Source organism: Podarcis tiliguerta (assembly GCF_965153285.1).
Source record: "Podarcis tiliguerta genome assembly, chromosome: 8".
Taxonomy (NCBI): domain Eukaryota; kingdom Metazoa; phylum Chordata; class Lepidosauria; order Squamata; family Lacertidae; genus Podarcis; species Podarcis tiliguerta.
The window spans coordinates 55,267,332-55,294,051 of NC_139541.1; the positions used below are offsets into that span (position 1 = coordinate 55,267,332).

A 26,720-nucleotide genomic window follows, 5' to 3' on the forward strand; every position below is an offset into this window, starting at 1 on the left:
ATCTGCTATAATACATAGCAGCTAGATCATTATGATAATGCTTTAGTAATTTTTCTCTGATGTGTTGGATTTGTTTCTTTTTGCAGCAGTCATTGTGATTTGTTTTATGTTATAACAATCCTGGGATTCTTAAAACAATGAAGAATGGGTTTATAAACGGAAGGAAATGAAATAAATACTGTAATTATCTCAACCTTAATTTCTTTTTTCAGTATAGAGGGTTTTTTTTTATTTTGCCCTTCCGGTGGCTCTGCGTCTTTTAAACTGCCAAAACTGTACTTTAATAATACATTAGGACAAATACGTTGTAATTGGTATACTTCATTTTAGTTTATGGCGTGTGAATTTCTGCCCTTCTTTCGAAGAGCTCAGGGCAGTGTACATAATTCTGTCTCTGATTGGCACAACAACCCTTTGAGGTAGGTTAGGCGGAGAGGCAGAAACCTGGCCAATGGTCACCCAGGGAGCTTCATGGCTGAGTGGGGATTTCTGAACCCATGTGTCTCTGTTATTGATTTTTGTCATGTAAGCCATTATGGGGGCTTTTGGCCAGTTAAGTGGGAGCTTGCATTTGAATGAATAACAATAGGAATATTCCCATTTTGATCCATGCTGAGTCAGCAGTGTTCCCTCCCCTTCATTCCCCAGAGGGTCCTCACAGAAGCAAAGCCCTCCTGTTAATTGTCTTATTTGTTCCCTTAGGCTGGAAGTCACATTGCTAATGTAGGTCACTGAGCTTTCCAGGAGAAATTTCCTGCCTCAAGTTTTGATGGGCAGCAGCCATGACGGTCACTGCTCTTGAACAGACACACACACACCCACGCCCTGTGCAGAGTGCCCAGTGGCTTCCTGCTTAGCTCACGTGGAGGGAGAAGCTCTTTGGACCAAGATTTTATTATGGCATTGTCTCCCCAGATGTGGGTTTCACCTTCTCCCCAGCTGGCTTGTTGTTTTCCAGCAGGCAAAGTTCCAGTAGCCAAGGTTACTGGACCACTTTTCTTCCCCTGTGTGCCTGGGCCGTTGTCCAGGAAACCTTTGGACCCTTAAAATGCTTCTGGCTAAACCTTCCTACGAAAGATGGCTTCCTTCAGTCTATCCACAAAAGATGGCTTCCTTCAGTCTATCCGCCCTAAAGCAGCCTCAGAAAACGACTGCCCTCTACCATTGAAGGTTCATTCATGAACCCCATTCGGGTGGCAAAGGTGTGTCTCGGGGGGGGGGGGGTGAGGAGAGGGAGAAGCCCTGCTTCATAGCTCTGAAGTTTTGTTCTCCATGAAGGAGCAGCAGCCCCTTGGCATTTTCTTACCTGACCTTCTGTGTGTGAGTTTCAGGGGTGGGGATTGGCCAGTGTTAATGACACCAGCCTTTGCCAACCAGGTGCCCTCTGGATGCTACTGGACTACAACTCCCATCATCCCTTGTCAGCAGGGGCAGATGGCAGTGGAGGTCCCACAACATCTGGCCCGATTGCCTTCTAAATCCGGCCCGCGGACGGTCCGGGAACCAGCATGTTTTTACATGAGTAGAATGTGTCCTTTTATTTAAAATGCATCTCTGGGTTATTTGTGGAGCATAGGAATTCGTTCATTATTTTTTTCCAAAATATAGTCTGGCCCCCCATAAGGTTTGAGGGATAGTGGATCGGCCTCCTGCTGAAAAAGTTTGCTGACCCCTGGTCTTGAGTGTTTTATACCATGGGTTATATTGTTTTACGGTGTGTTTTCTCCTTTTGTTAACTTCTAGGTGCGTTCTCTGTCCTCAAAAGCGCTTTTTAGAAATGGCCTTTGCTTCCTTGAGTTTCTGTGGGGTGTCTGCTTCTGCCTTGAGGCTGCAGCTGTGTGTCATAATTGGACATGTAACCAGTAGCTTTCCACTGGAGTCTCTCTGGAGTGTGAGCCAGATGTTCATGCAGTAAAGTGGGTTAAGTGCCAGAAATTGGGCTGAAGCACAAGCAGCGTGCCCCCTCCCTGCCTTTTTGCTGTTTTGGGGTCACCATTCTGAATGCAGTATCATCGACTGGTGATGAAAACACCATCTGCCCCATACCATATGTCCCTGTGCCTGTTTCCCTAAAGATACACTCAAAACCCAGTCTCCTGACCCAAGACGATGCTAATGTCTGCCCAAGGTGGATAACTGTGTCTTCGGATGGGATTTATCTGGTCCTCCGACTCTTTAGTGGCTGTGTATTTACTGAATTTGGGCGTTCCCTGAAATCATACCTGCTAGGGAGTGTCCATGTTGCTTGGACTGATTTGGCTAGCAAAACAGGGCTGGGTTCTTTTGGGCTCTGAATGTAAGAACATTGTTTGAGATCTTGTCCTTGCCGCTTGCCCAAGACCTTCACCACCCTTCAGATTCCCTGTAATAGGTGGTTAAAGTGTTTCCCCAGGATATCTGCTTCAAGTTATTTATTGTATTTATATTGCACCTTTTTCTCTGAGGAACTCAAGGTGTGGTGTATGTGGTTCTCAATACAACAACCCTACGAGGTAGGTTAGCCTGAGAGATGGTGTCTAGCCCCCAAGGTCACCCAGGGAGCTTCATGGCTGAGTGGGGATTTGAACCCTAGTCTCCCAGGTCCTAGTCCGAGACTCTAACCCAGGGGGTGGCAACGTTTTTTGAGGCCGATCTGGTCCACCCCATCAGACCTCTTGGTGGGCCGGAGCATGCGCGCCTGTGCACTCAAGCTATTTTCGGCACTCTTCTGGGTCAAAAGAGCGCCGAAAATAACATGTGCACATGTGCATGGTCGCTCCTCTGTCCCAGAAGTGTGCAGGAAATAGTGTGTACGCATGTGTATGTACACTTGTGCACACGCTATTTCCGGCGCTCTTCTGACCCGGAAGTCAGTCCCCACAGCAAGAAAAAAAAAAGGCACCACGGGGGGAAAAGCACAGAATCCCCACACCGATCCATGGAACTGCCCTGGGCCGGTTCCTGGAAGCTCATGGGCCAGGACTGGCCCATGGGTCTTAGGTTGCCGACCTCTGCTCTAAGCATTGGGTGCAACCAAACTCAAACCTCTTGTGCTACAGGGAAGGGGAGAAAGGGGTGAGAAAGTCTGTTCTGAGAATGTCCGCCATAGACAGCCTTAGAAGGCTGACTTTTCTGCCAAGGCTTGAGAGCGATCACCAGTTCTCAGGAGATAGAGGTGCTCTAATGAAGGCATTGTTCCTTCTGGCCTTACTTCTTAACTCTCTCCCCACCCCCTTGGTGTCCTGCCTGGGTGAACAGGTCTTGCAGGTTTTTGGAGTACAACCGAAACCTGCAAAGCACATTTGACCAGAGACTGCAGAGGTGTGCCAGGAAAGAGGAAGAATTCATGTTCCATGAGCTGCAGAAGCAGTCTTGTCTGAGCCAAGCTGCATGTTGTGCTAAGCCTGTGCCTAAAAAGTCTGCTTAAAACCAGCCACTCTGTCAGCAAGAGCTCTGTGTGCACCACAAATTCCAGATCATGACCAGGAGGAGAGCATGACTCTCTTCCCTTCCTCCCATTCTCAGTGCCACTTTCCTGCTGGAAATCACCTCTGAAGGTGCCATTTGCAGCAAACCGCTTTCAAATGGTGATTAAAGAGAGGAGCTAGGAGGAATTGGCCGCTTGAATCCTGGCCCCGGGGCGCCATCAGGTGGCATCTGGGGGTAGGCAGGGCTCAGGATGCCACCTCCAGGCCCCCACTTCCAGTGTTTATTTTTCATATTTTTGCTTTTTTGCCCAGTCATGTGTTAATTTCTTTGAATTGGAAGCAGTTGGGGCCGCTCAAGGTGTCTGTGTATGATAAGACAGCCTGAGCTATGACTGTGTGTGTGTGTGTGTGTGTGTGTGTGTGTAGGTGCCTTGATGCTTTTCTATCCCCCACCCCCACCCCTGGGGCAAGGGGCACGATCCTTTGCAGATCCCAGTGCTGTCTTGTGGAGATGGGTGGGAAACTGCATGGATCAGGGTGGGTGGGTGCAGTCCTAAGTATTTATATGGCCATATGATGCTGGGGCTAAAGGGAGCAGGTCCATGTCATCTGGGGCCAAGGAGAGCTGTAGTCCAAAGCCACTGGAGGGCACCAGGTTGGGAATGGCTGGCCTGGACCCAAGCTAAGCAAAGAAATGTTAGCATTTGCATGATTTAATTTGGTTTCTAATGGACAAATAGGTTTTAAGACAGGAGAGCAACCCTCCAGGGAACAGAATACTGATCCTTCTTTGCGTTTTGATAATCGCAAATTCCTGATTGCTGCCTTGTGACTTTCAAGGTTGCATTGAGGGGAATAGGGAATAGAGTGGGGAGACTCTAGCGTAACAAGTGGGGGGCAAAATGCCCCTTTAAAAGTTTCCATGAAACGAGCCGAGTTTCTGCTTCTGGTGAATGTGCCTGATTAGGAGGAAAGCGAGGTGAGGGGGATTTCCACAGGAGCCGGGAGATGAATGGTGGAGGTTTCTGTTTGCATAAACATGCTTTCTGTTTGCATCCAAAAATCTCTCCCTCCCTCCCCCCTACACACACACACACACACACACACACGGACGGACGGACGGAATCCATGCAGCGACACAGGCGGAAGCAATGGTGCTGCTGCAGCTGGATCTGTCTAGCAAAACCAAATGAGAATTCGTTCAGCTGTTCAAATTAGAACTTGGCCAGACACGCGCAGGGTTTTCATGCTCCACATCTTCCGCGCCAGTCGCTAAAACAGCAAGGAGAATCTCTCTGGCAAACCGATTTATTTTATCTCAGCAGGAGGCCTTCAAGGACTACTGCCCAGGTTGTCAAATGTGAGCTTTTGTCATGCCAAGTTGCCTTCCTTCTTATTTCAAGGGTCCTCCCATTGTCTCACCATGGCAAGGCCTCTTTTGAGAGAGGATTGCAGCCTAACAACCCTCAATTTCAGTGCCTCGCCCTCCGCTGGGGAAGTGTAGAGCCTGGCGCTTTAAGCCTGCAGACCCACCTGTGAGGTCTGAATGGTTGGGGCAGTTAACCTGCAAAGTCGTCACAATGCAGACTGTAGCCATTGTGCGCATGGTGTGTGCATTATTATCTACCATTGACTCAATTGCACTGACTTAACTCGGCAGTGTAATGCAAATCCAAATAATTGTAAGCCGCCCAGGGTGGCTGGGGAAACCCAGCCAGATGGGTGGGGTATAAATAATAAAATTATTATTTATTTATTATCTGCAATTGACCTAACTACTTGCTCTTCCCTCACATTCCCATAGTGGATTCATTAACAGGATTTGCAAGACTCGAGCCTGTTTGGGATCCTTCTCCATCCAGACAATGTTTGCTTTGGAAGCAAGAGCTATGCATTGAGAAGGCCGCCTCCTTCTCTTCCTTACGTGATTGCAATCTCTGAGGTCTACCAAGAATGACCTCTTGAGTTTACCTTTTCTCAGCATGGCATGTAGAAAGATGATTGCAGGGGATGCTTCTCTGTTGGGGTTTTTTATGTCCTTGGACTTCTGCAAATTCCTGGAGGGTCAGGCTATCCATGGGTACTAGCCAGGGTGGCTACATTCTGCCGCTGCTGCCAGAGGTACTATGCCCTTGTATACCAGTAGCTGGGAATTGCGGGGGGGGGGCAGAGTGTTGTTCCCTTGGGTCCTCCTTATGGGAGTTGTAGTCCAAAGCACCTGGAGGGGCACGTGTCGGCTGGAAAGTCTGGAGGACGTCAGAGCTGCTCTAGCCACTGTCTCAGAGCAGCTGCTGGACCAGAACACCAGCATCCGCAGGCCCCTTGGAGTGATTTTTGACTCACTTGAGTGGTGTTTGTGTTTGTGTTGGAAGTGGGTGGCCTGCCTGCGTGGAAGACGTTACAAAAATACACTCGGAACAGGCCCAGCATACCAGAAAAAGACGCAGTGTGGATGGTTCCCACAAGCCTAACATTTTCATATTTCCCATCTCTGCCAAGTAGCCTCTGGGTTTGGTGTTAGAATAACAGGCTTGTTTGTGAAGACACCGCAGCTTTTGTTCAACTGGCAAAAAGGGCCTTTTTCACTCCCTCATTCAAGGCTGCTTTCTCTCTCTCCCCCCACTCCTCTATTTTTCTTCTTCTTTCCTGCTTCCTAAGCTGCTGTGGGAAGGTTGGAGAGCGTTTGAAGGGGATTCCTTGAAAGCACCCGGACGGTGGAGAAGAGGGGAATTGAGGCGGCTCAGTGAAGCAGAAGGATTTATGGGTTCATAAGGTCCCATGCACAGCCGAGGCTGCCCCCATACTTCCAATAAAAATCCAGTCCACATGCAGGGGCCACAAGCAGATGCCAGCCCACCCGTGTCAGGGGAAAGCAGCAAACGGCCTCCAGAGTCACTGTCCAGTTTGTCCAGGTCTTCAGATGGACACTGAGCCTGCAGTGAGACACTTCTGTGTTTCACAGAAGTGTACCGGCATATTCACAGAAACATTGGTTGTTGTGGAGCATGGCTGGGCTGCTGACCTTGTGGAGAGGGCTACATTTCTTATGGGGTTTCAGCTGCAGGTGGGGCCAGATGCAAAAGTGGGTGGCTTTTTCTTGCTTTCTGCCACCTGCATGAGCTTAGGCTGGGGGATGGAGGCTACCAACCCCACCTGTGGGAATCATCTCCAGGAGGGTGTGCAGCTGGTGGCCATCTCATGTTTGCCCTCAACATCTGGGTATTCAGAGCTATACTGCTCCTGTCTGTGGAGGTTCCATTTTATCTGGCATCACTAATAGGCAGGGCTTTTTATCAACTGGAACTCAGTTCTTGCACCTCTTAGGTGGTCACCATTGCCATTATAAGAGAGCAAGAGAGGTGTTCATGGTGAGTTCCAGAACCTCTTTTTCTAGAAAAACAGCACCGCTAATAGGCAGTTATATCTCTATCCCTCTCCGTATATCAATCACAACCCCTTTTTGATGAAGCTACAGCTGGTCCCTTGGCCTAGTTGTTGTCAATGAGGATGGTGACCTGGGACGCTTTCTTGCAGGCGTGTGGCTGTATATTAGGGTGGCTTTGCATTGCCTTAAAAGTTCATGGTTGCTTTTTAAGCAAGTTCAAGGGTGGGGAGAAGCTGCTGTAGGCAAGCAGCACCGCAGCTGCTCAATTTGCCCTGCTTTTGGCAATGCTGTGTGCCCACACGGAGCCAAGGGACCCATTCTCCTGGGTCAGGCTCCCCTTTTCCAGCTTATCCTCCTTTTGCCCTGGTCTCCCAAGTGAGGCAGCATCTCTCTCTCCCCCCCCCCCCCCCCGCTCCTCAGTTGGTTGTGCCTTCATGGGAGGCACTCCTTCCTTTTCACATAAATCTAGAAGGGCCTCTGGCCTGCCATCATGTCTGGTGCCCTCCCCCTGGGGAACCCCCACATGCTGGCAGCTTCCAGGGCTCTGCTATAAACAGCGATTAGTTGCTTGGGGTTCGAGGCCTCTGAGAACTTCACAAAAGGTCTGGCCTCGCTGCCTTTTTTCTCAGGACTTAATTAATTCTCTGTCAGTCTGCACGTCTCTTTTCTTTTTGAATTCTCACCCCCCCCCCAATTTTCTTGTTTGCTTTTTCTGCTTCCAAAGTTCCTTTTCTGTGGTGGTGCTGCGGATGGGTGGCGGTGTCTTTCTGCATCCAAAACATCTCCACACACCCCCTCCTTGCATGCACACCTTTTGCGAGCAGCCCACGTCTGCTCCTTGCCGCCTGCTTCCGAAGTTTCCTTTCTCTGTTGGCCAACACAGAGGTCTTCATTCCTGTCTGCCTCCATGACTCCCTTGTTTCTCTGCTCTGTTACCAAAACTGCCCTCCTCTTCTCCATTCATTGTGTCTTAGTTTCCACTATCAACCTCCCCACCCCGCTTTTTAAATGTTCAGGGTGATTTTCAAAAACTGTTTGTACAGTGCCGTTAATGTACTTTTTAGAGTAGCATGAGTTAAGAAAGGGGGGGGGGGAGGTACCTGCCTGCAAGGAGCTTGCAGTGCTGGGGGGGGGGGAAGAGGGGACAGGAGAGGCTCTGGGGAGCAGGATTTTCTCTTGTCAGTCTTGAACCACCAATATCATTTGAGTGACCCACACCAGAAAGATGGAGCAAGTTTGTTTTCTGTTGCTCCAAGGGATAGGACCCAAACCAATGGATTGAAATGACAGGAAAGGAGAATCCTACTGAACATTAGGCAGACGGTAAGAGCTGTTCAACAGTGGATGGACTTCCTCAGAAGGTGGTGGACTTTCCTCCACTGAAGGTTTTTAAACTGGTTGGATGCCCATCTTTCAGTGATTCCTGCATTGCAGCGGGTTGAACTAGATGATCATTTTGGGGTCCCTTCCAACTCTGCAATTCTGTGATTCGATGAACCGGAGTTTTGGTCCATGTGAGTCAATCCTAGAGGCCCCGTCTTCAGTGCAGAGGGGAGCTGGCTGCCAGCTGCGTTGCTGATGTGCAGGGCAGTTGCACAAAAGCAGTGAGTGCGCACGTGGGCACTTGTCAGGCATCTGCTGGAGCTTCACGGCTGGCACATTTTTGGAATGCCATTTCAGCAGCAGCTCCCCTCGGGCACTCTGGAAGCCGTGGAGGCAGAGGAGCTGTAGGGTGTGGGGATCTGCCTGGGCTGGCAGGAGCAGAGTAGTGATACATTCATGTTTACATCAGTGCTCCTTCTCTCTGCCCTTGTCTTGCCATGCTTCTGTAGAGAGAGGAGCTGCCAGTGGAGGCTTCCTGCTGGAACTGAAGAGAAGCCTCCTTCCTTGAGGGCCTTGAAGAAAACCCTTCATAAACACAAAAGCAGAAATGTGCTCTGTTTGCAATGAAGCACAAGCGCCAAGCTTCTTCCTGGCATTTTTTTAAGGGGTGGGAATGTTGGCATTGCCACTGTGCAAACTGCAGGATGCTTTGAAATTGGGACAAGACAATGGGCGCAGCCAGGGTTTTTGTTGTGGGGGGCAGGACCGATGTATTTGGTCAGTTAGTTAAGTATTTCTATTGTTTTACCTGATCTAGGAGGGGCAGATGCCACTCGCAGCCCACCCCCTGCCTACGCCCATGGGCAGGACCCCCTACCCAACATGGCTTTAGTAAAAGTTGCCTCAATGTTGGTCCCAAAAAGAGAGAGAGAGCTACCTTCAGACTTCCTGTAGTAGGTAGGGCTCTCTGGTGGCAATTCTGAGGAAGAAAACCTGAAATGAGGAAGAATGCATTTCCAAATGTTATTCCTGAAATGTCTGGCTTGAACTGTGGACTTCATACATGCATGGGCTACCAGGCAAACCTTTTTCGGGAAGAGAGCAATTTGTAATTAGTCCATGGGGTCACGAAGAGTAGGACACGACTGAACGACTAAAGAACAACATGTTACTATTAAGTAAAGAAAAATGTAGAATTGTGGAGTTGGGACCACAAGGTTCATCTAGTCCAACCCCTTGCAATGGAGGAATCTTTCACTCAACATGGGGTTTGGGGTTTGAACCCATGTCCCTAAAGTTAAGAGTCTCATGCTCTACTGAAGTCTCACAGGCTTAGTCAGTTTGGCAGGTACAATCAGATGATAGCTCTGCCAGGTGGGATCCCAAGAGCCACTTCATCGCTAGACAGGTTTATAATCACTAGACAAATTTATAGTAACGAAACCACGTGTGTCTCCCCCAAAGTGTGATATGCCGACAAAGTGGAAAGCTGCTGTTGAATTCAGTGGAAATAAATTATTATTTATTTAGAGCATCTGTACCATAGCTCTTCAGCCAAAAAGGCTCCCAAGGTGAATTACTGGTACATACAATTAAAAAAAGACATTTCCCTATGAGAGGCTTGCCATAAAAAATCAAAGGAAATGCAAAGGACATGCAAAGGAAAATAAAAAACTTGGGCACCACTTTCTACACAGCTGTTCCTATATTGACCAGTTGGCACAGTTCAGGGGCAAGAGGAACTGGCCCTCCAGCAAAGCTGATGAAATGAGCCTTTTTGCTGCTTGTCTCCCCATTCTGCCCCTCCCCCCCCCGCCAGTCTTATGGAATGACTGCCCCCAGGATGACAGTGAAGAGGAAGGAGGAAGGGGCTGGTGGGGCTGGCCTGTCACAGCAGAACCGGTGGAGTGAGCCCTGCTCCTGAGCTCTCTCTCACATACTACAGTGTATACAGTGGTACCTCAGGTTACAGACGCTTCAGGTTACATACGCTTCAGGTTACAGACTCCGCTAACCCAGAAATAGTACCTCAGGTTAAGAACTTTGCTTCAGGATGAGAACAGAAATCGCGCGGCAGCAGCAGGAGGCCCCATTAGCTAAAGTGGTGCTTCAGGTTAAGAACAGTTTCAGGTTAAGAACGGACCTCCGGAACGAATTAAGTTCTTAACCAGAGGTACCACTGTACTGTCTTACTGTGTGAAAATACCCTCATAATAAATTGTCTTGTATGACGTGGCCCTAAAATGCTATCCCACCCACCCCCACCACCAAGTTTACTAGTTACTTCATTCTTCAAGGGACAGGCCTCAGTTTCTTTCTCCCGCCTTTCCCCTGGCAAAGGTCCATTTCTCATTAATCCTTATGTATAGTGTGGATGTGGAATTTCCTCTTGGAAGAAAGCAGCTCTGTTTCTGAGATCTTCGGCAAATCCTTCGAGCTCTTTGTGTTCTCTCCTCCATCAGCTCCCCCCCCCCCTTTGACACTTCAGTGATGTTGTCTTTGTGGTGTGGGAGTTGGGGGTGGACGTGTTGGTGCCACACAGTATTATCGGGATGTAGCAAAAGGTGTGTTGCTTCAGATTCCACAACCTGGAACCGTATTGTCCTGTCAGATACCTGGCTTCAGATTGTGTATAATAGAGAGGGAAAGCTCTGATCCCTAATTGTGGTTCTCCCTTGCAGGCCTGATTCCTGCTAGCTGATGAGTTTTCCTGCACTGTCAGGGTTGGAACCTCCAGTGAAAAAAGATGGGCGTAAACAAAGGCTTCATAATGAAGTCGGGCAGGCCTTGGGGAGATTAAGAGGCTGCCGGCGCAAGCGGTGCCTCCAGCTTTGCCAATTTTTCCACTCTCAGCTTTTCAGTTTGGCCAGGCTGTGGTGAGCGTGAGAAAAAGGCTTCTGTGAGCATTGCCAAAAATCATGAGAGGAGCACAATCCGCCATACTGCGCCTGGAAGTCCCTGCGGTCCTTTGACAGCCAGCCGTTGTCCTGGAGATCCAAGGACTATCTTTGACTGGCTTCCTTTGTATGCCTGGGGAGCTGCAGCCAAGGGTTTAACCTGGAGCCTCTTTCTTTCCCTTCTCAGGAGAATGCTAAAAACTTCCTCAAGGTGCTGGTGTTGCCACAACTGCATTTGGCTGTTTACTTTTTGAGGGTGGGATGGGAAGCAAAGAGGCCTCCTGTTTGTGGCTCAATCACAGCTGAGCCCTCTTATCTCTTCCTGCACCAGCAGAACCTGCCTTTCTTTCCTTTTCAGCTGGACAAGGTGAACCAGGGCACCTTCTCTGCCTGCCGACACCTGTTTGTTCCCTACTCTCTCTTTTTTTTATCCTTCCAGTGCTCAGGCAAAGGGAGTCAAGATTTTTGGTGCTTCTGTGGCACACGCTTCATACAGGTGCCTCTGGGAAGGCATGTGGTATGTGAGATGTCCCAAGAAGCAGCAACCTAGATGAGGGCCCAAGGCCAGGGACTACAACAAGGCCACAAGATCTCTTTCTTTTGCAGCCAAGTATGAGCTGCTGGGATGCGGGTGGCACCGTGGGTTAAACCACAGAGCCTAGGACTTGCCGATCGGAAGGTCGTCGGTTCGAATCCCCACCACGGGGTGAGCTCCCATTGCTCGGTCCCTGCCCCTGCCAACCTAGCAGTTCGAAAGCACGTCAAAGTGCAAGTAGATAAATAGGTACTGCTCCAGCGGGAAGGTAAACGGTGTTTCCGTGCACTGCTCTGGTTCTCCAGAAGCGGCTTAGTCATGCTGGCCACATGACCCGGAAGCTGTACGCCGGCTTCCTCGGCCAATAAAGCGAGATGAGCGCCGCAACCCCAGAGTCGGCCACGACTGGACCTAATGGTCAGGGGTCCCTTTACCTTTACTATGAGCTGCTGTGGATATATCTGTGCAACCTTTGCCCATTGATGGGGGCTGCTGGGAGTTGTGATTCAAAACATCTGGAAGACAAAGAGTTGCTGTATCTAGCACTGTGCTGGTAATAGGCAGCACCCACAGCTAGGTCTTTGGCTCCTCAGCCTTGGCCTGCCTTAGACTTTGATCTCCATCTGCATAACGGGAATAATAGTTACCGTATTTTTCACCCCATAGGATGCACTTTTCCCCCTCCAAAAATGAAGGGAAAATGTGTGTGCGTCCTATGGGGCAAATGCAGGCTTTCGCTGAAGCCTGGAGAGCCAGAGGGGTCGGTGCACACCAACCCCTCTCGCTCTCCAGGCTTCGCGCAGATCTCCGCAAGCCGTGGGAGCCCGGGCTGGGCTCCCGCGGCTTGAGAAGAGTTGCCTGCATGCCGAAGGCTGGGCGCGCTGAGCTCAGCGTGCCCAGACTTCGTGCACCTCTCCGCAAGGCACGGGAGCCCGGCGCTGGGCTCCCACGGCTTGCGGAGAGTTGCCTGTTCTGGGGGCTGGGGTCGGGGGAAGCTCGGGCTTCCCCCGCCCCAGCCCCACGCCTGGGGAAAAAAAATAATTCCCCCCTTTATTTCCGCCCCAAAAAACTAGGTGCGCCTTATGGGACGGTGCGTCCTATAGGGCGAAAAATACGGTACGAACTTTTGCACAGTAGAGGGGAAGCACAATGAATCTTGCACATGGGAAGCCCTGTGTAAACAGAAGTGAGTAGTAGGCCAGGGCTGGAGGCCAGAAGGAAAGCTGGATGTGTGGTGGGTGTGTTGCAAGAGTTGTAATGATCTCAAAAACAATGTGTCTTGAGGAATACGGAGCCCTAAGCCTTGGGGGCAGGAAGGTGGAGATCCCAAAAGAAGTCTGCTTACCCTCATACCCCCCCGCCCCACTTTAGAGTAACACAGGGAAACTAATTGAGAGCATGGCGGTGTCTGATACCCGCATCCAGTTATCTGCAGAGTAGAGTGCCCAAGGATTGAAGCAAGTACCGTAAGCCAAGCTGCACTATTATTGGTCTTTAACCCTCCAAGTTCATTGGCTAGATCACCTTGTGGAAAAATCCACCTTGTTAACAGGCAGAGATAGTCACTCCTCTTTGAGCCAACTGTGCTTGTTTTGAAAAGGTCCCGAAGGTTTTAAGTTGTCATCTTACTTTGTGTTCTTCTGATCCTTGGAGGATTATGATGCAGATAAGGTTAATCTCCCCTATTGGATCAAAAGGATACAAAGAGGTACACACATGACTTCAGCCATAACATGCTAAAAAGGTAATTGCTGCTCAGCTGTAGGTCTGCCTCCTTTCTCCTCTGCCTGATGATACTCAAGAGACTCTGTTCTTTTAGATCTACTTATTTTGGATTTGGGCAGGATGGTTACAGAAGTGTAGTGGTGCAACAGGCAGCACCTACTTTCATTGTATAGGCAAAGAACATTAAGACTTTCTTAGAATGACTTGCTCTTTTGTAACTTTGCATTCTCAAGAATCATCATTCTAGGAATCCTTTAAAAATGCAAAATCAGATTTGTGTTGCATTCCGTTTCCAGGAGAAGTCCCTCCCTACACTATCGCACAACCAATGCCCACTAAACTTGGGGAACCTCTTGGATAGTTTTTTTGGGAAGGTACTCCCAAATGCATATCCCATACGGGAGTCACAATGTCACTGTCTCCCCCCCAAAAGACCTCCTATCCATCTAGCATATGGCTAATTGCGTTCCTAAGCACCATTGTAGATCCTTGATGAAAAGGAAGCCTCTCCTTTCAGTGTGCAATCAGAATTAATCTTTTGGTGTGAAGTGGCTGCTGAAAAGAGGAATTGACTTGAGCTTTTGAATCCTTGATTCCAGTAAGTTCCCCACCAGGGTTCCTCAGAGTTCATATTTGTATGTGAAAAGCCTGTTGGACAGCTGACAGGGTACTGGCCTGTTCCAAGGATTGATGTGAGTGTGTGTGTCTCAGGGAGAGAGAGAAAGAAGGAAGGAGAGTGTGTCCTTGTGTGGTGTCTTGAAAAATATTTTTTCTGCTTCTGTATGAGGGTTGGAAAGGCCTGCTTCCTCTCTGGCTGTTGGAATTGAGAGCCTGTTCAAAACCGATTCTCAGAAAATTCTATGGGAGTTAAACATTTACCCTTGATGCCCTTAAGGAGGCCTATAATGTCTGGTGGTTACTCAAAAGGAAGAGGCTCTCCTGCTCTGCTAGCAAGGGACCCTCATCTACCTTCTCACTTGTGGTATTCTAATATAAATTCCTTCTATATTTTGAACTGCTGCATGCTGTATGGTGTCCTGCCATTGTGTACACCAGCCCTCTGTTTGGGACTACAACTCCCATCAGCCTCAGCCAGCACAGCCGCATGTTGCTGGGGCTGGTGGGAGTTGGAGTAAAAAACACTTGGGGGGCACTTTGCAGAGCTTCCACGCTTTTGCCTGCCATGAGGAGTATACTGTTGCCCTCCTGTGAGTATGACATGCCTGAGCCCCTCCCAGCTGTGGTCGGGTACCCTCCTGACACATGTGTGGTAATCTTTGCCTCCTGCCCCATTTCTGAGGCTGAGAGGAAAACTGGGGGATTGGCTGCTGCCTTGTCTAGGGGCCTAGAGTCGGGGGTATCCCTACACTAGAGGGCCTCAGGGACAAGTGGTAGGTTAGGATCCTATTGATCACAGCCTGTTGCTTGGTTACCAAGGGCAGTTCCAAATTGTGGACTGCTTAGATATGGGAGCGGGTCCTTCCCCTGAGCACAGCTGTTTGTTTAGATGGGACCCTTTTGGCCAGAAAGAGTAGAAGCCTTGAGGGGAGACTTGCTGAAACTGGCATATACTGTGGCTTAGAGCTGCCATTCCCAGGCTTGGGGGCCCGGATGTTGATGGACTACATTTCCCATCAACCCTGATCCTTGGCCATGACAGCTGGTTGCAGATGGGAGTTGTGGTTCAGCAACATCCAGGGAGCCGAGGTTGGGAATGGTTGGCTCAGGAAGCCTTTTGGCCAGTATCTGTAAACACCTATGATTCACCTGCAGTGAAAGGCATTTCAAAGGGGAGCCGCGAGATGTGACAGCCATGGAAGGAGGGGCGCCTGGGAAGCCGGGTGGAGTCCCCGACTGTCTCTAGAAATGTCATCTTTTCTTCATGACTTTTCTCAAGGCTGCTGGCTGGGAGCAGGGAGGGCATGCGTGGCTTGATCCATCTCCTGCTGCTTGCCTGTGCTTGCAGGAGGGTGTAGCCCATGTGTGTTTGTGCTAAATGCCTTACTGCTGACTACATAGGCGGTATATACCCAGAGGCATGGCCAAAAGGTAGAAATCCAGGCGGGTCCTGAGGTTGGCATCTGGGTCACTTCAGGAGGAGGATGATAATCCCCACGGCTCAGTGTAATTATTTTAATTAAGTAATAATAATTTCGGGAAAGTAAGCGACAACCATAAAACTGGAAACAACACAAATTCACCCACAAGCATTGGCCAGAAAGCTAAGCCATTTGTACAAATTTCATGGAAGGAACTGCAGAGCATGAAGGCAGGGAAGGAATCGGGAGCAGTGATCACAGCCTTAACAGAAAGCAAAACCAACAGGGTATCCTGTGGCATCTTATTGTGGCCTACACTGAGATGGACTGAAGTCCATGTGATTTTGCTGCAAGGGACTAGCCCGGTGACCCCATGGAAATTGCCAGAAAGTGTCATTCCTGATCTTAACCAACTGCTGGAGCAGAGGATGATGCTGAGAGCCACCTCATTCAGTATCCAGAGTGAGCCACATACTTTTCTCTTGAAGCTGAACATGATGGAGGCTCTAAAATAGCCTGTGCCATGCTCTTTCTAGTGCCTGTGGTGAGGGCCCTGAAGTGGATAGCATTTAGAAAAGTCATCTGTGGTGTAAAGCTGGGGGTGGGCAACTTTAGGCCCAGGGACCAAATGCAGCCCTCTGGGCCTCTCTATGGACTCAGCTACACAGGTCAATTTATAACATTATAAATGTGACACCAGATTGTGCTGTAGAGCGGAATCCAAAGTCAATGGCAGATTGCCTTGGAAGCCCCCCCCCCCCAATAGCATTTATTTTTCCATATCTGTAAAGATCCAGCCTAAATCACCCTCAAAACCCTCCTCAGGCCACACTTCCCAGTGGCCTTGCGTTGAGTGTTTTGGTCTGCCTTGAGTGTGTCCTTGAACTACGATGAATGTGTCATGCTTGCCTTGATGAGGATAGAGGGTGTGTATGTGTGTGTCTAGAAAATAGCATACTGTACACAGGTTGAAAATTGCATTGGTTGCTCCACCCACTTTTGCCTCTGGCCATGCCCGCCACTGTCATGTGGCCATCGTAAGGTTGCTCAGAAGGGAATGTGAGACCTCGGGTTGGAAAATGTTCCTCACCCCTGGTGTGGGAACTGTTGAAGGAGTACCAGTGTTGGGTCAGGTTGAGCAGAGAGCGGTGAAGAAGTCCTCCTGAGCAGCTGGCAGCAGCAGCAGGTCACCTGGTCCGGTGCTTGCCTCTTCCCCTTCCCCAGTTCCCACACAGCTCAGGAGAGATCCCGGAGGGCTGAGGGCAGGCGGGTGGCTGGCCTGTGTGGGAATGACGTCTACAGGAGCAGAGAGGTGCAGCCAAGCGAGGTTGGATTCCAGGGCTGTGCACTCATGGCTGAACATTGTGCAGATTTGCTAGGGGGGGAGGGGGGAGGGGGGTGACAGCGAGTGAGAGAAGGGAGGCCAAATTCCAAACTGGCTAACCAAAATACCTTTAGTCAGTAACTTGGTAAGCTGAAACACTCTTGGGTAATGATGTGAATTTTCAAACTGAAATATTGCTCGTGCTTTGCAGGCAAAAGGTCCCAGCCTCCACCCCTAGCATCCTCTCCAGGCAGGGCTGGGAATGTCCCCTATGCCTGAAACAGCTGCTGTCAGTCTGTGTAGACAATATTGAGCTTCATGGACCAGCTGTATGACTTGGTAAAAAGGCAGCTGGTTCCTATGAACTGCATTCCACAAAGCTGAAATTTTGGTCTCTATGTTCTGCTGATGTCTTGGTTCATTTATCAAGTTTTTTTGTTAGGTTGTTTAGACAACAGCTTTGGTGGTCTAAAGTCCACTCTATCTTATTCATGAAGTGTTATTATTCTCTACTGGCTGGTTGAAGGCAGATGAGTTTGTTGTTGTTGAGCAGTGAGGTAAGAGGGCACTGAAATGCAAAAAATCCACAGGGTATCCTAACACAGGCAAAACACACAAAGAGAAAAACAAACATTAACAACAAAATAGTGTAAGTTCAATTCAAGGAGCCTCTGATAATAAAGTCAAAAGAAAAATAAAAGATGTTTGAATGAAATTGATACTGTGATACACAGGGCATAAAAACACAACTTATATTGTACAGTGAAGGAAACAGGAAAAAAGAAAAAGGTCTTGCTTGTTTACACATACCACCAAATAAAAAAATATTTCAAAGGGATTTGCCACCTGTGTGAATTCGATGTCATATATTTATTAAACAACCCCCTCCAAAAGAGAGGATCTGCATCACTCCTAACTGCTCAAATATTATAGCTCAGCTTCTCTGAGATAGCACTGTCAAATTAATAAATGTCTGTAGCAAAACTAGAAGCCATTATTTCCTTTCAAGCCCTTTACAAGCTGCTTGATGGCTTCAAGTTCTGTTGAATCATGCTAGAACCAAAAACCCCTGTGGGAGAATGGCTCCTTTCAGTTTGCGAGGGTTCTGAGAGGTAGGTAAGGTTTATTTGCTTTGTTTGTTTCATAAAATTTATACATTGCTTGATTGTAAAAAACAAAACAAAACTATAAAATGTAGTTTACAGAAACAGCAAATTCAAAAAAAATCACAACCATACACAAAAGTTAAAATACTAAAACAGATTAAAATGACCTCAAATTTCTAAGCATCTGGGTAGGCTTGTTTAAACAGGAATGTTTTAGCAGTAATCAAAAAAAGTACAGTGAAGGTGCCGGCTTGATCTCAGTAGACAGGAAGTTCCAAAGCGCAGGTGTTGAAATGTTCTCTCCCTGGCTTCAGAGTCCCATTGTTTCAGATTTGTGTCCATTTATTCTTTTGGGTAGAAGCTGATCTGTTCGTCTTTCATAGAAAGCAGAAGAGCACTGCGTAGCAGGTGAATGAGCCCCAGTGCTCTTTCTGATCTTGCTGCCAGGGTGGGGCGAAGGGGACTGAGTTGGCACCTGGGCTTTTTGTGGGGCCTTATCCCTCTGTTGTGGTGTTTTCTGTGATGTGGCCTGTTGCTAGTGAGGAGCTGTTTTTAGGTTAAGCAGTGGCAGGCCTAGCATCTAAGGCTGCCTTCCCTAAGGTGATGCCAGCCAACTGTTTCAGACTACAGCTCCCATCAGCCCCATCTTCTGCAGGCTGGGGCTGATGGGAGTTGTAGTCCAATACAGCCAGAGCTCACCACGTTGTTGAGAAAGCCGTCCTAAGGCCTGTTAAAGGGAAGTATCGTTGTCCCTGGATGGAGAGTAGATCTCTGGTTAAAATATGACAAGCCTCATAGTTGTGTCTGTTGCTACAGGGCAACATGGCTGCCTTTCTGGAAACTGTTTTATTCAGCTACTCTGAAACTTGCAGCAGGGGGAGGGACCATTGCCCCTATAGATGTTGTTAGAATCCAACTCCCATCAGCCCCGAGAGTCAATGTGGCCAGTAGTCAGGGGTGACATGGCAGCTGTAGTCCAGCAACCTCTGGAAGGCTGCAGATTGCCCACAGCCCTTTCACATGCACATTCCTTGTCTCTACAACATGCTCTGTTTTTGTCATTTCAGCAGTATATTTTTGAGGAAGGGTAATTTTGTTGGATAACGGGGAATTGGAAATGCTTGCTAATCCACCGCTGGGTGCCCTTCTACCTTCTGCCGACCCTGGCCTGGAGAACTCAGAAAATGTTGGGAGCAGTCACTGTAATAAGCAGAGTTGCCAGTGGGTGACTTTAATGGGTGAAGGTTGATGCGTGGCCCATGGCTCATTCTGCAATGTAGTTGCTGATCAGGGCAATGAATCTGCTGGTTCTGGGAGCCGAGACACAGGTCTCTCTCTCTCTCTCTCTTTCTGGTTGTGTTGGGTTCTTGTTCTGGCACCAGGGAGTCTACTTTTTAGGTTTATCTTCCCCTTTCTTAGGAAGGGACAGAGTTCCCCTCCCAGCAGGGAGGGAGGCTGTCGTCATGATCTGGGTGTCAGGGGCAGGACTCAGACTCCATTATGCCCAGTCAGTTGGCAGTGCCTTGTCTGACATCTAAAGACTGAAATAGCCCACGAGGAGGTGACTCGGTTCATGTGGGCTTTGCGTCTGCTCTTGAATTTACGTGGCATCTGTTGGCCACATCCTCTTCCCGCGGCGCATAGAGTGGCACCAGCAAGCGCAAAGGGTTCTAGAGGTTGCATACTGAATCTAGTTGCTCAGAGGTGCTCAGGCTCCTAGTGATGTAGTGATGTTCTCCTAAAGGGAGGAAGTAAGTTGGGTTTGACATCCTGGGGATTTATGAGGGTAACCTGTGGCTCTTATATGTGTGTGTTTTGAAATGGCTGAGCGACAGAGATACCCCTTCTAGCCTGCATGATAAATGGTGTCCTCTCTGAGCAAGAAGTACTATGGATGACTCAGGGTCTCATGTGTGAGATATTTATACAGATTTCCTTGTTCTACATGATGAAAGCACTGTTGGAACCTCACAGACAGGTTTCCTGTAACTGAAGGATTAAAATCCTCTTCCTATTCTTATCCTCAACCACTGCCTAATCAATTTCTGTTTGCATTTATGAACACAGTGATGCTGTGGGAGACATGGATTTGAGAGCTTGGGGTCCTTCTTTACATTTTTTGTGTTTCATTTTGACTGGGCTGCAAATTTTTTGGGGGTAGGTGGAAACCTCCCTGCCCTGCAAAGTTTTGGACTACAAATCCCATCAGCCCAGGCAGCATGACCATGTTGTAATGGGCCAAAACATTTTATGGAAATCATAGAATTGTAGAGTTGGAAGGGATCCCAAGGATCATCTATTCCAGCCCACTGCAATGCAGCAATATGCAGTTACCCCATACATTATCAGCACCATACTCCTAACCAACTGAGCTAGAGAAGACACACAAATGACTGGATTTGGAGGACACCTGATTGGGGAAAGCTGCATTAGGCAGATTCAGAGGCAACCTACCTCAGCATTCTAGATGCTCACTCAAACTGGAGCAAGCTGCTTCCTCCATACCCTGCTTGTGGGTGCACCTGAAAATGGCTGGATTCTGGCCACAGCTAGAGATGGCATGACATTCTTTGGTGGACTATTGGTCTGGTCCTGAAAGATCTTTCTCATGTACAGTGGTACCTCAGGTTAAGTACTTAATTCGTTCCAGAGGTCTGTTCTTAACCTGAAATTGTTCTTAACCTGAAGCACCACTTTAGCTAATGGGGCCTCCTGCTGCTGCCACGCCGCCAGAGCACGATTTCTGTTCTCATCCTGAAGCAAAGTTCTTAACCTGAAGCACTATTTCTGGGTTAGTGGAGTCTGTAACCTGAAGCGTATGTAACCTGAAGCGTATGTAACCTGAGGTACCACTGTACTTCCTTTGCAAGCAAGTTTCAGCCCTGGCTCTTTTCATTTTGGAAATGAAGAAAAAATTATGAAAGGCTATATATACATGGCAACTCAGGTGAGCAGTTTTGCTAACCCACAGATACAGTCCTGTAGCCCACACTTCCTGCGGGACCCTTGTGTAAAAGAAGGTAATCATGAGGAGGGAGGCTAGATGGAAGTCTGTGGTAAATCCACTTCTGGTTATGGGTTCCAGAAACAGGCTTACTACTTTCCCCTTGTGATATTTTTTTAAGGAGTGTTCTTTACTTTAAAGCAGCTTTTGCCAACCTAGTGCCCTCCAGATGTGTCAGACTAAAAACCACATCAGCATCATGTGGGATCTGGAGGGCACCAGTGGCAAAGGCTGCTTTGAAAGTGCATGCCATTTCTTCCCAAAAGAGTGCACTTTTCTCCCCACCCTTAGAACACCCCATTTCATGGCTCTTGCAGACCCACTGCATCTGTCTGTTTTCAAGCAAAGTCATGGAACCGTATATTTTGTCCATCAACCTCTCTCTGCATTAGTCTCCCTCCCTCAAACAAACTATCCGCTATGCAGCTCTGCGTACTGGTCCTGAATGCAAGTGGGTCAACCATGCCTGCACTGCTGGCTTGCGGCTTCTCTGTCTCTTTCCCTGCTTGTAGTGATAGGTGATGCTTTTGAGGGTTCTCTCAAGCCCCCACCCTTCCCATCCTATAAATTGCATGGGTTGTCCTTTGGTGCTTCTGCAGTGCCATCTGGCGGACACTGCAAAGAATGGGACAAAAACAGATCACATGCTTTACTTAAAAAGAACCGCCAACAGCAAAACTTGCACCAGATCATACAGTTGATTACACAAGTTGTGGAGATTTGCATGACTACTTTTGTGCATATCATTGGCCTCTACTAAGCAAACAAACAAACAAACAAACAAAACAAACATATTCCGTTAAATTTAGGGGAGTGGAGGGGAAGGAACCTTCCAGGGCATTGTATACCCTTGGAAATAAAACAAAACAGTGAGAGCATTGCCCACGGACTGTGTTCAAGCATGCCTTCATTACCATAAGGGTTAGGAAGTTGCTTGAAAAAGAGGAAAGCAAGCTGAGATTCTCAGAAAGCTGGAGTTATTATCCAGTGCTGCAATTAGTAGATTTTCTACTATCTTGTGGAATTGTGGTACCCCTTTCCCGAGCATTACACCAGGGAAATGAGAAAGGGTAGGCAGTGCCTTCTTTTGTGGCCAGTTACTATGGATTGAGATGTATGCAAGCCTTTGAATTGCACATAATTGCACCACCAGTTTACCAATCCAGTAGGACATTCGTCTGTTCATGACTTCTCACATGTTCCTCCTACTGTGTTAGTCATTTGGGGCATGATGATGATCTGAAAATAATATGGAATCAGTGCTCTCACAGTTTACCTAAACTTCCCATACTGCCCTCCTGGAGATGTTTCTTATTTTCCACAGTTATGTAACTGTCTATCTGCACTACTTCTTTCTGTGTGGAAGCAGTAGTCTCCGTGGAACATCTGTCCTTGATGAGGCCAAAGGCTGCTGCTGCTGCTCTTCCTGCCATCCCTATTAGATTGCACCATTGTCCAGTTTCAGGCTCTCCTTCCTTGGGGATGGGTTTCTGATCTTTTTCTGCTCAGATGCGGACCTTAAGACCCTCTGTGTTACTGAAGGTGGGTGTCCCCTGTGAACAGGTTCAATTTCATGAAAGTTTCTGATAGGGCAATCTGTGTCTCCTGGGATACACAAGCAGCCCATGAAAAGCCTCAGCAGCAGCATCCTTTTGACACAAAGGGACTTGCCCCCCCCCCCCCCCCGCCTTGCTGTTCTGGTTGTACAATTGGATTTGAACTGACTCTGCAGTGGTAATCTTTGCTAAACAAGCAGGTACTTCAGGAACTAGTTTGGATTCAGCTTCAGGAGTTTGTGGCTTTGTGGGGTTTTTGGATAACTTGAATGACTGGGTCCGATCCCTGGGGATTATGCTAGGTGCATTTCTGCACTGATAAAACAAAATGCAAATTTTGCTTCAAGGTGACCTGTATTCTCCCATTGGTACAGATGAAGCTAATTAAGCAGACTGGTGCTCACTTGCTTGTTTTACATAATCCGATACACTTTTGAGTTCCAGGTGTTCAAAAGGCTAGGGATTCCTTTAGCAAGGACTTGAAAAGATACAGATTTTGCAGCAAACCAATAGATGAAGAAGCTATTTGGAGTAGCAAAGGCCTCTGTTACTATTCTTCCATTCTTTCTTCTCCCCACTCGCTCTCAAACATTTCACTACAAGAGCAATGCCTGTCATGTAATCAGCGTAAATTACAGTGGGGCTGGATCTCAAGCGTGTACCTCTAGATTGGATCTCCTCCCTCTCCTGTGCCCTCCGATTGGAATTCCCCACTGTAGTCAAGAGTAGGATCCATCAGTTTGGCAAAGCTGTGGTGGGGCAAGGCAGATCACACTATAATCTAGCATATTCACGATATAATATCTGACATATATTAGCAGTCCCCTCCCAAAAAAGTAACCCAAAGTGCCTTCCAGCATCAGATGAACATTAGAACCGAATATTAAAACCTGAACTTTTGCAGGTGTTGCCAGTGCCACAGCTAAGGCTAAGCACATGTAAGCAGTTTGGGCAAAGCCGCCTTATGAGTTTGCAGCCAAGATTTGCACAGGGGATTCCCCACCTTGCACCCACAACCAATCTGCGATGCCCACTTGCAGAGAGCAGCTTCTCTCAATGGGAGGGTATTTTCAGTTCTACAGCTGAGTTTGGGAAGAGTATAAAGAAGCAGGATTCGGGCTGGGAGGAGTGGGGAAAGTTGGTTCTGTGCTTGGTGGACCTGCGCTTTCTTGAACTGCTGGCAGCTTCTCACATCTGTTATAAGGCCCCTGATGCTTTGCAAAGTCACCGAGTGTTAGGCTGGGGAAAGTGTTACTCACCAGGGAAATGTCAAGTAAGTGTGCAGTCTGGCCACACACACACACACACACACACACACTGGTCTGAGCTGAGCCAGAGGGTGACTCAGCTCTGAGAACGGAAGAGACATCTCTTTAAGAATTGGCATAAAGGGCTGGGAGTTTTGCAGATGAGAGTTCCACAGCAACTGTCTCTTTTCGGGAAATGAATAAACTGTGCATTTGTGCATCTTTTAAAAACTCTGACTGGAGCATGTGGCAGTTGTGGGTCATTTGTCTTCCTTCCACAGGCTGCCTCTTGAAGCATCTGGCACAGAATCTGAATCCCTTAGAAATGTTTGTTTTTGTTTTCTTGTAAGGCAATGTTCCCTAGCTCTCCTTCTTAGGGGAGGGTGGGGCAGGACCATGGACTTATGTGCATGTGGGGGTGAATTGGAATGGGGAGGGCCTGATTCTCACATAATGCTGTGCCAGAGTTTCTTTAAGCTATGGTTTGTTGAACAAACCACAAGCTGCCCCACAGTTGATCCAACAAACCTTGGCTTGTGTCTTCAAAGTTTGGTGTGTTTTCCGGCTGCTTTTGTAGCTTGGTACAGTGGTAGCTCTGGTTGCGAGCGGGATCTGTTCCAGAGGCCCTTTCGCAACCTGAAAAGTGTGCAACCTTGAAGCACCGTATCTGCGCAGGTGCGTGCTGTGTTTTGGCGGATGCATGAAGCGCGATTGGCGAGCCCTGGAAGTAACCCTTTCTGGTACGTCCGGGTCACCGCAGGACGCAACCTGAAAAAACATAACATGAAGCAAATGTAACATGAGGTATGACTGTAATTGTCTGGGGTGGGTGAGGTGGCCGACCAACCTTCCTCAGCTGAGAGAATTGCTATCTCCTGTCACTTTCCCGCAGGGGCTAAGTAATTCCTCAGGACACTTAGACCAAATGCACTGTCTCTTTTTCTCAAGGGAGCAAAGAAGTTCAATTGCCTGGAAGTGAAAATGTATTTCCTTTTATTCTGGCCTATACACTGTGTTGCTTTCAGAAGGAGTTTAGCCTTTTTAAGCTCAGTAGACAAGAGTCACCACTCGCCACAATTTCAGCATCTGTAGTCAAGCACAGCCCACCTTTGGGGCATGAGACTGGAAATCTCTCTCTCTGTGATAGCACAAGCCTATTTTTTTAACCAGTTGATTTCTTTTGTCCCTTCCTTGCCTTTTACAGAATATGCTGTACACAGGGACTATAAATAGGCCGGCTTTCCCCAACATGGCGTCTTCCCAGACATTTTGGACTACAGCTTTCATCAGCCCCAGCCAGCACAGCCAACAATCAGGGTTAGTGGGAGTTGTAGTCCAAAATATATGGAAGGGACCAGGTTGCAGGGTAGCAGGAGGGGATGGAGGCTACACTAGGATGTTTCACAGGGAACTGGCAGAAAATGACGCTTTCCTTGCTTGGTGGTGTTGGAAGCTGAAGAGGTAACAGGGTTTAGTGAGCAGGAAGAGGCTGTGGCAGAGAGCAGTCCAGAATCAAAGGCAGGAGAGGAGGGAGGACAGGAGATAGAGATGAGTAAGGCTGCTGAAGACGCCATGGAGTCTCTCCATCCTGCTGCAACCAGTTCCCCTCTGTCCTTGTCTCCCAGGACCAGAAGAGGTATGAAGAGGGAGGAGCAAAGAGAGACAAGACAATGGAGCCTTAGGCTGCTGGGAAAAGGAACCAGGGGAGGCACCTTGGAGAGCTGTGGGAAGGTGGGAACCTTCATTCCTCACAACTGCTTCACTGGGGCAAGATCTACTGGGAAGAATTGCTGTGATCACTGTTTTGTGTTCTTTTGAATGAAGAGTTAACTTCACTGACACAGGGTGTTTTATTGCTGGCCTGCCCCTGACTCAAACTTCTGGCAGTGCTGTGGGCATGTAGTGGGAGGGAGAGCATTTGCTCCTCTAGACAATTTTGAACTGAATTTTTCCTCTGAGGATTATTTGGCTGAGCTTGCACCCTGTCCTTGATGGAACCCATCCCCTTTTAACCTCCTGCCTCCCTTCTTCTCTCTGCTTGCCCAGCAGTAGCCTGTGGTTGTTTGCATACAATATTCTCTCAAACAGGATGTGTGCAGAGAGCGCCTTGTCCTTCTGCTCCTGGGTGGCTCTTCCCTCTCTCTCTGTGTTTCATTTGGACTGTTGTGATGGTTGAGGCTGTTTCAGTTGCTCCATTCACAAGAGAGGCTTACTGTATTTTTAACAATTTCATATGAAAAAGCAGCAGAACGGGCACAGTGGCCGAGGAAGCAAACTGCACAATCAAGTTTATTTCTGGTTTTTCTTCACAAAGGGTAGGTGGAGAAAAATCCTTCCAGCACTGTGTCCTGGCGCTTTGGAGTGGGGGTTCCCCCAAACTTTTCCACACATGCTTTGAAATATGTGCTATTTTCTTCATCCTCCCACTGGTCTCTTCAAGCCACAACTCCCATCTGTTAATTCTCTGGGCGAATATTTACACTGCAGAGGATAGAGTAGAGTGACATTATTATTTTAATAAGTCCACAAACTAACATAGAAGTTTGGAGAACTGAATTTAGTAATGGAAATATAAGGAACCAAAACGGATAAATTTTCCCATCTGTAGGTGACCCTTTGGATATCTTATCTCCCAGGCTCTGAAATGTCTTAAACCACAGACAGTGGAGATGACTGGATTTCCTCCTATCTTATTTTGACCTGAGACCCAGATTAGAATCAGAGTAAATTAAAAGCAAAGAATCCAGCAAGCCTGCGAAAGTAGACATTTGGGGTGTACTTGTGGGAGAAATAACAGCCTGGACAGCAACTCCCCTCAGCCCCAGTGGGGACCGCGGTGGAGGGCACTCATTTGGGGAAGGCTTTCTTACAGTATCCTGGTATGGGGTGTGGGTGTGAAAATATTGTGCTTGTTTAAATACTACACTTGGCTTTTATGTAGCAATTTTTTTTTGCTTTTTTACATATCAGTGAAAACCTCCTTTTGAGGGGAAAAAAACAAGAAATGGGATGCACAGTGTCAGGTTGTCTCTAAACGGAGCCAGTTGGGAACAATCACCCACTGTCTTCTCCCTTCCCTGGCATGGTGAGCCTGCCCAGTGACCCCAAATGTAGCCACTGTGAACAAAAGTGGCAATGTTTCCCCTCCGTCCTTGGAAGACATTGACTGCTC

The 26,720-nt window shown here is 48.1% G+C and overlaps 1 protein-coding gene across 7 annotated transcripts in view; it reads left to right on the forward strand.

The window, feature by feature from the left end:
* The window catches only part of MACF1 (microtubule actin crosslinking factor 1), a 291,764-nt gene that overhangs the window by 52,468 nt on the left and 212,576 nt on the right, over nucleotides 1-26,720 (forward strand). The gene's annotated exons all lie outside the window — the stretch shown is intronic.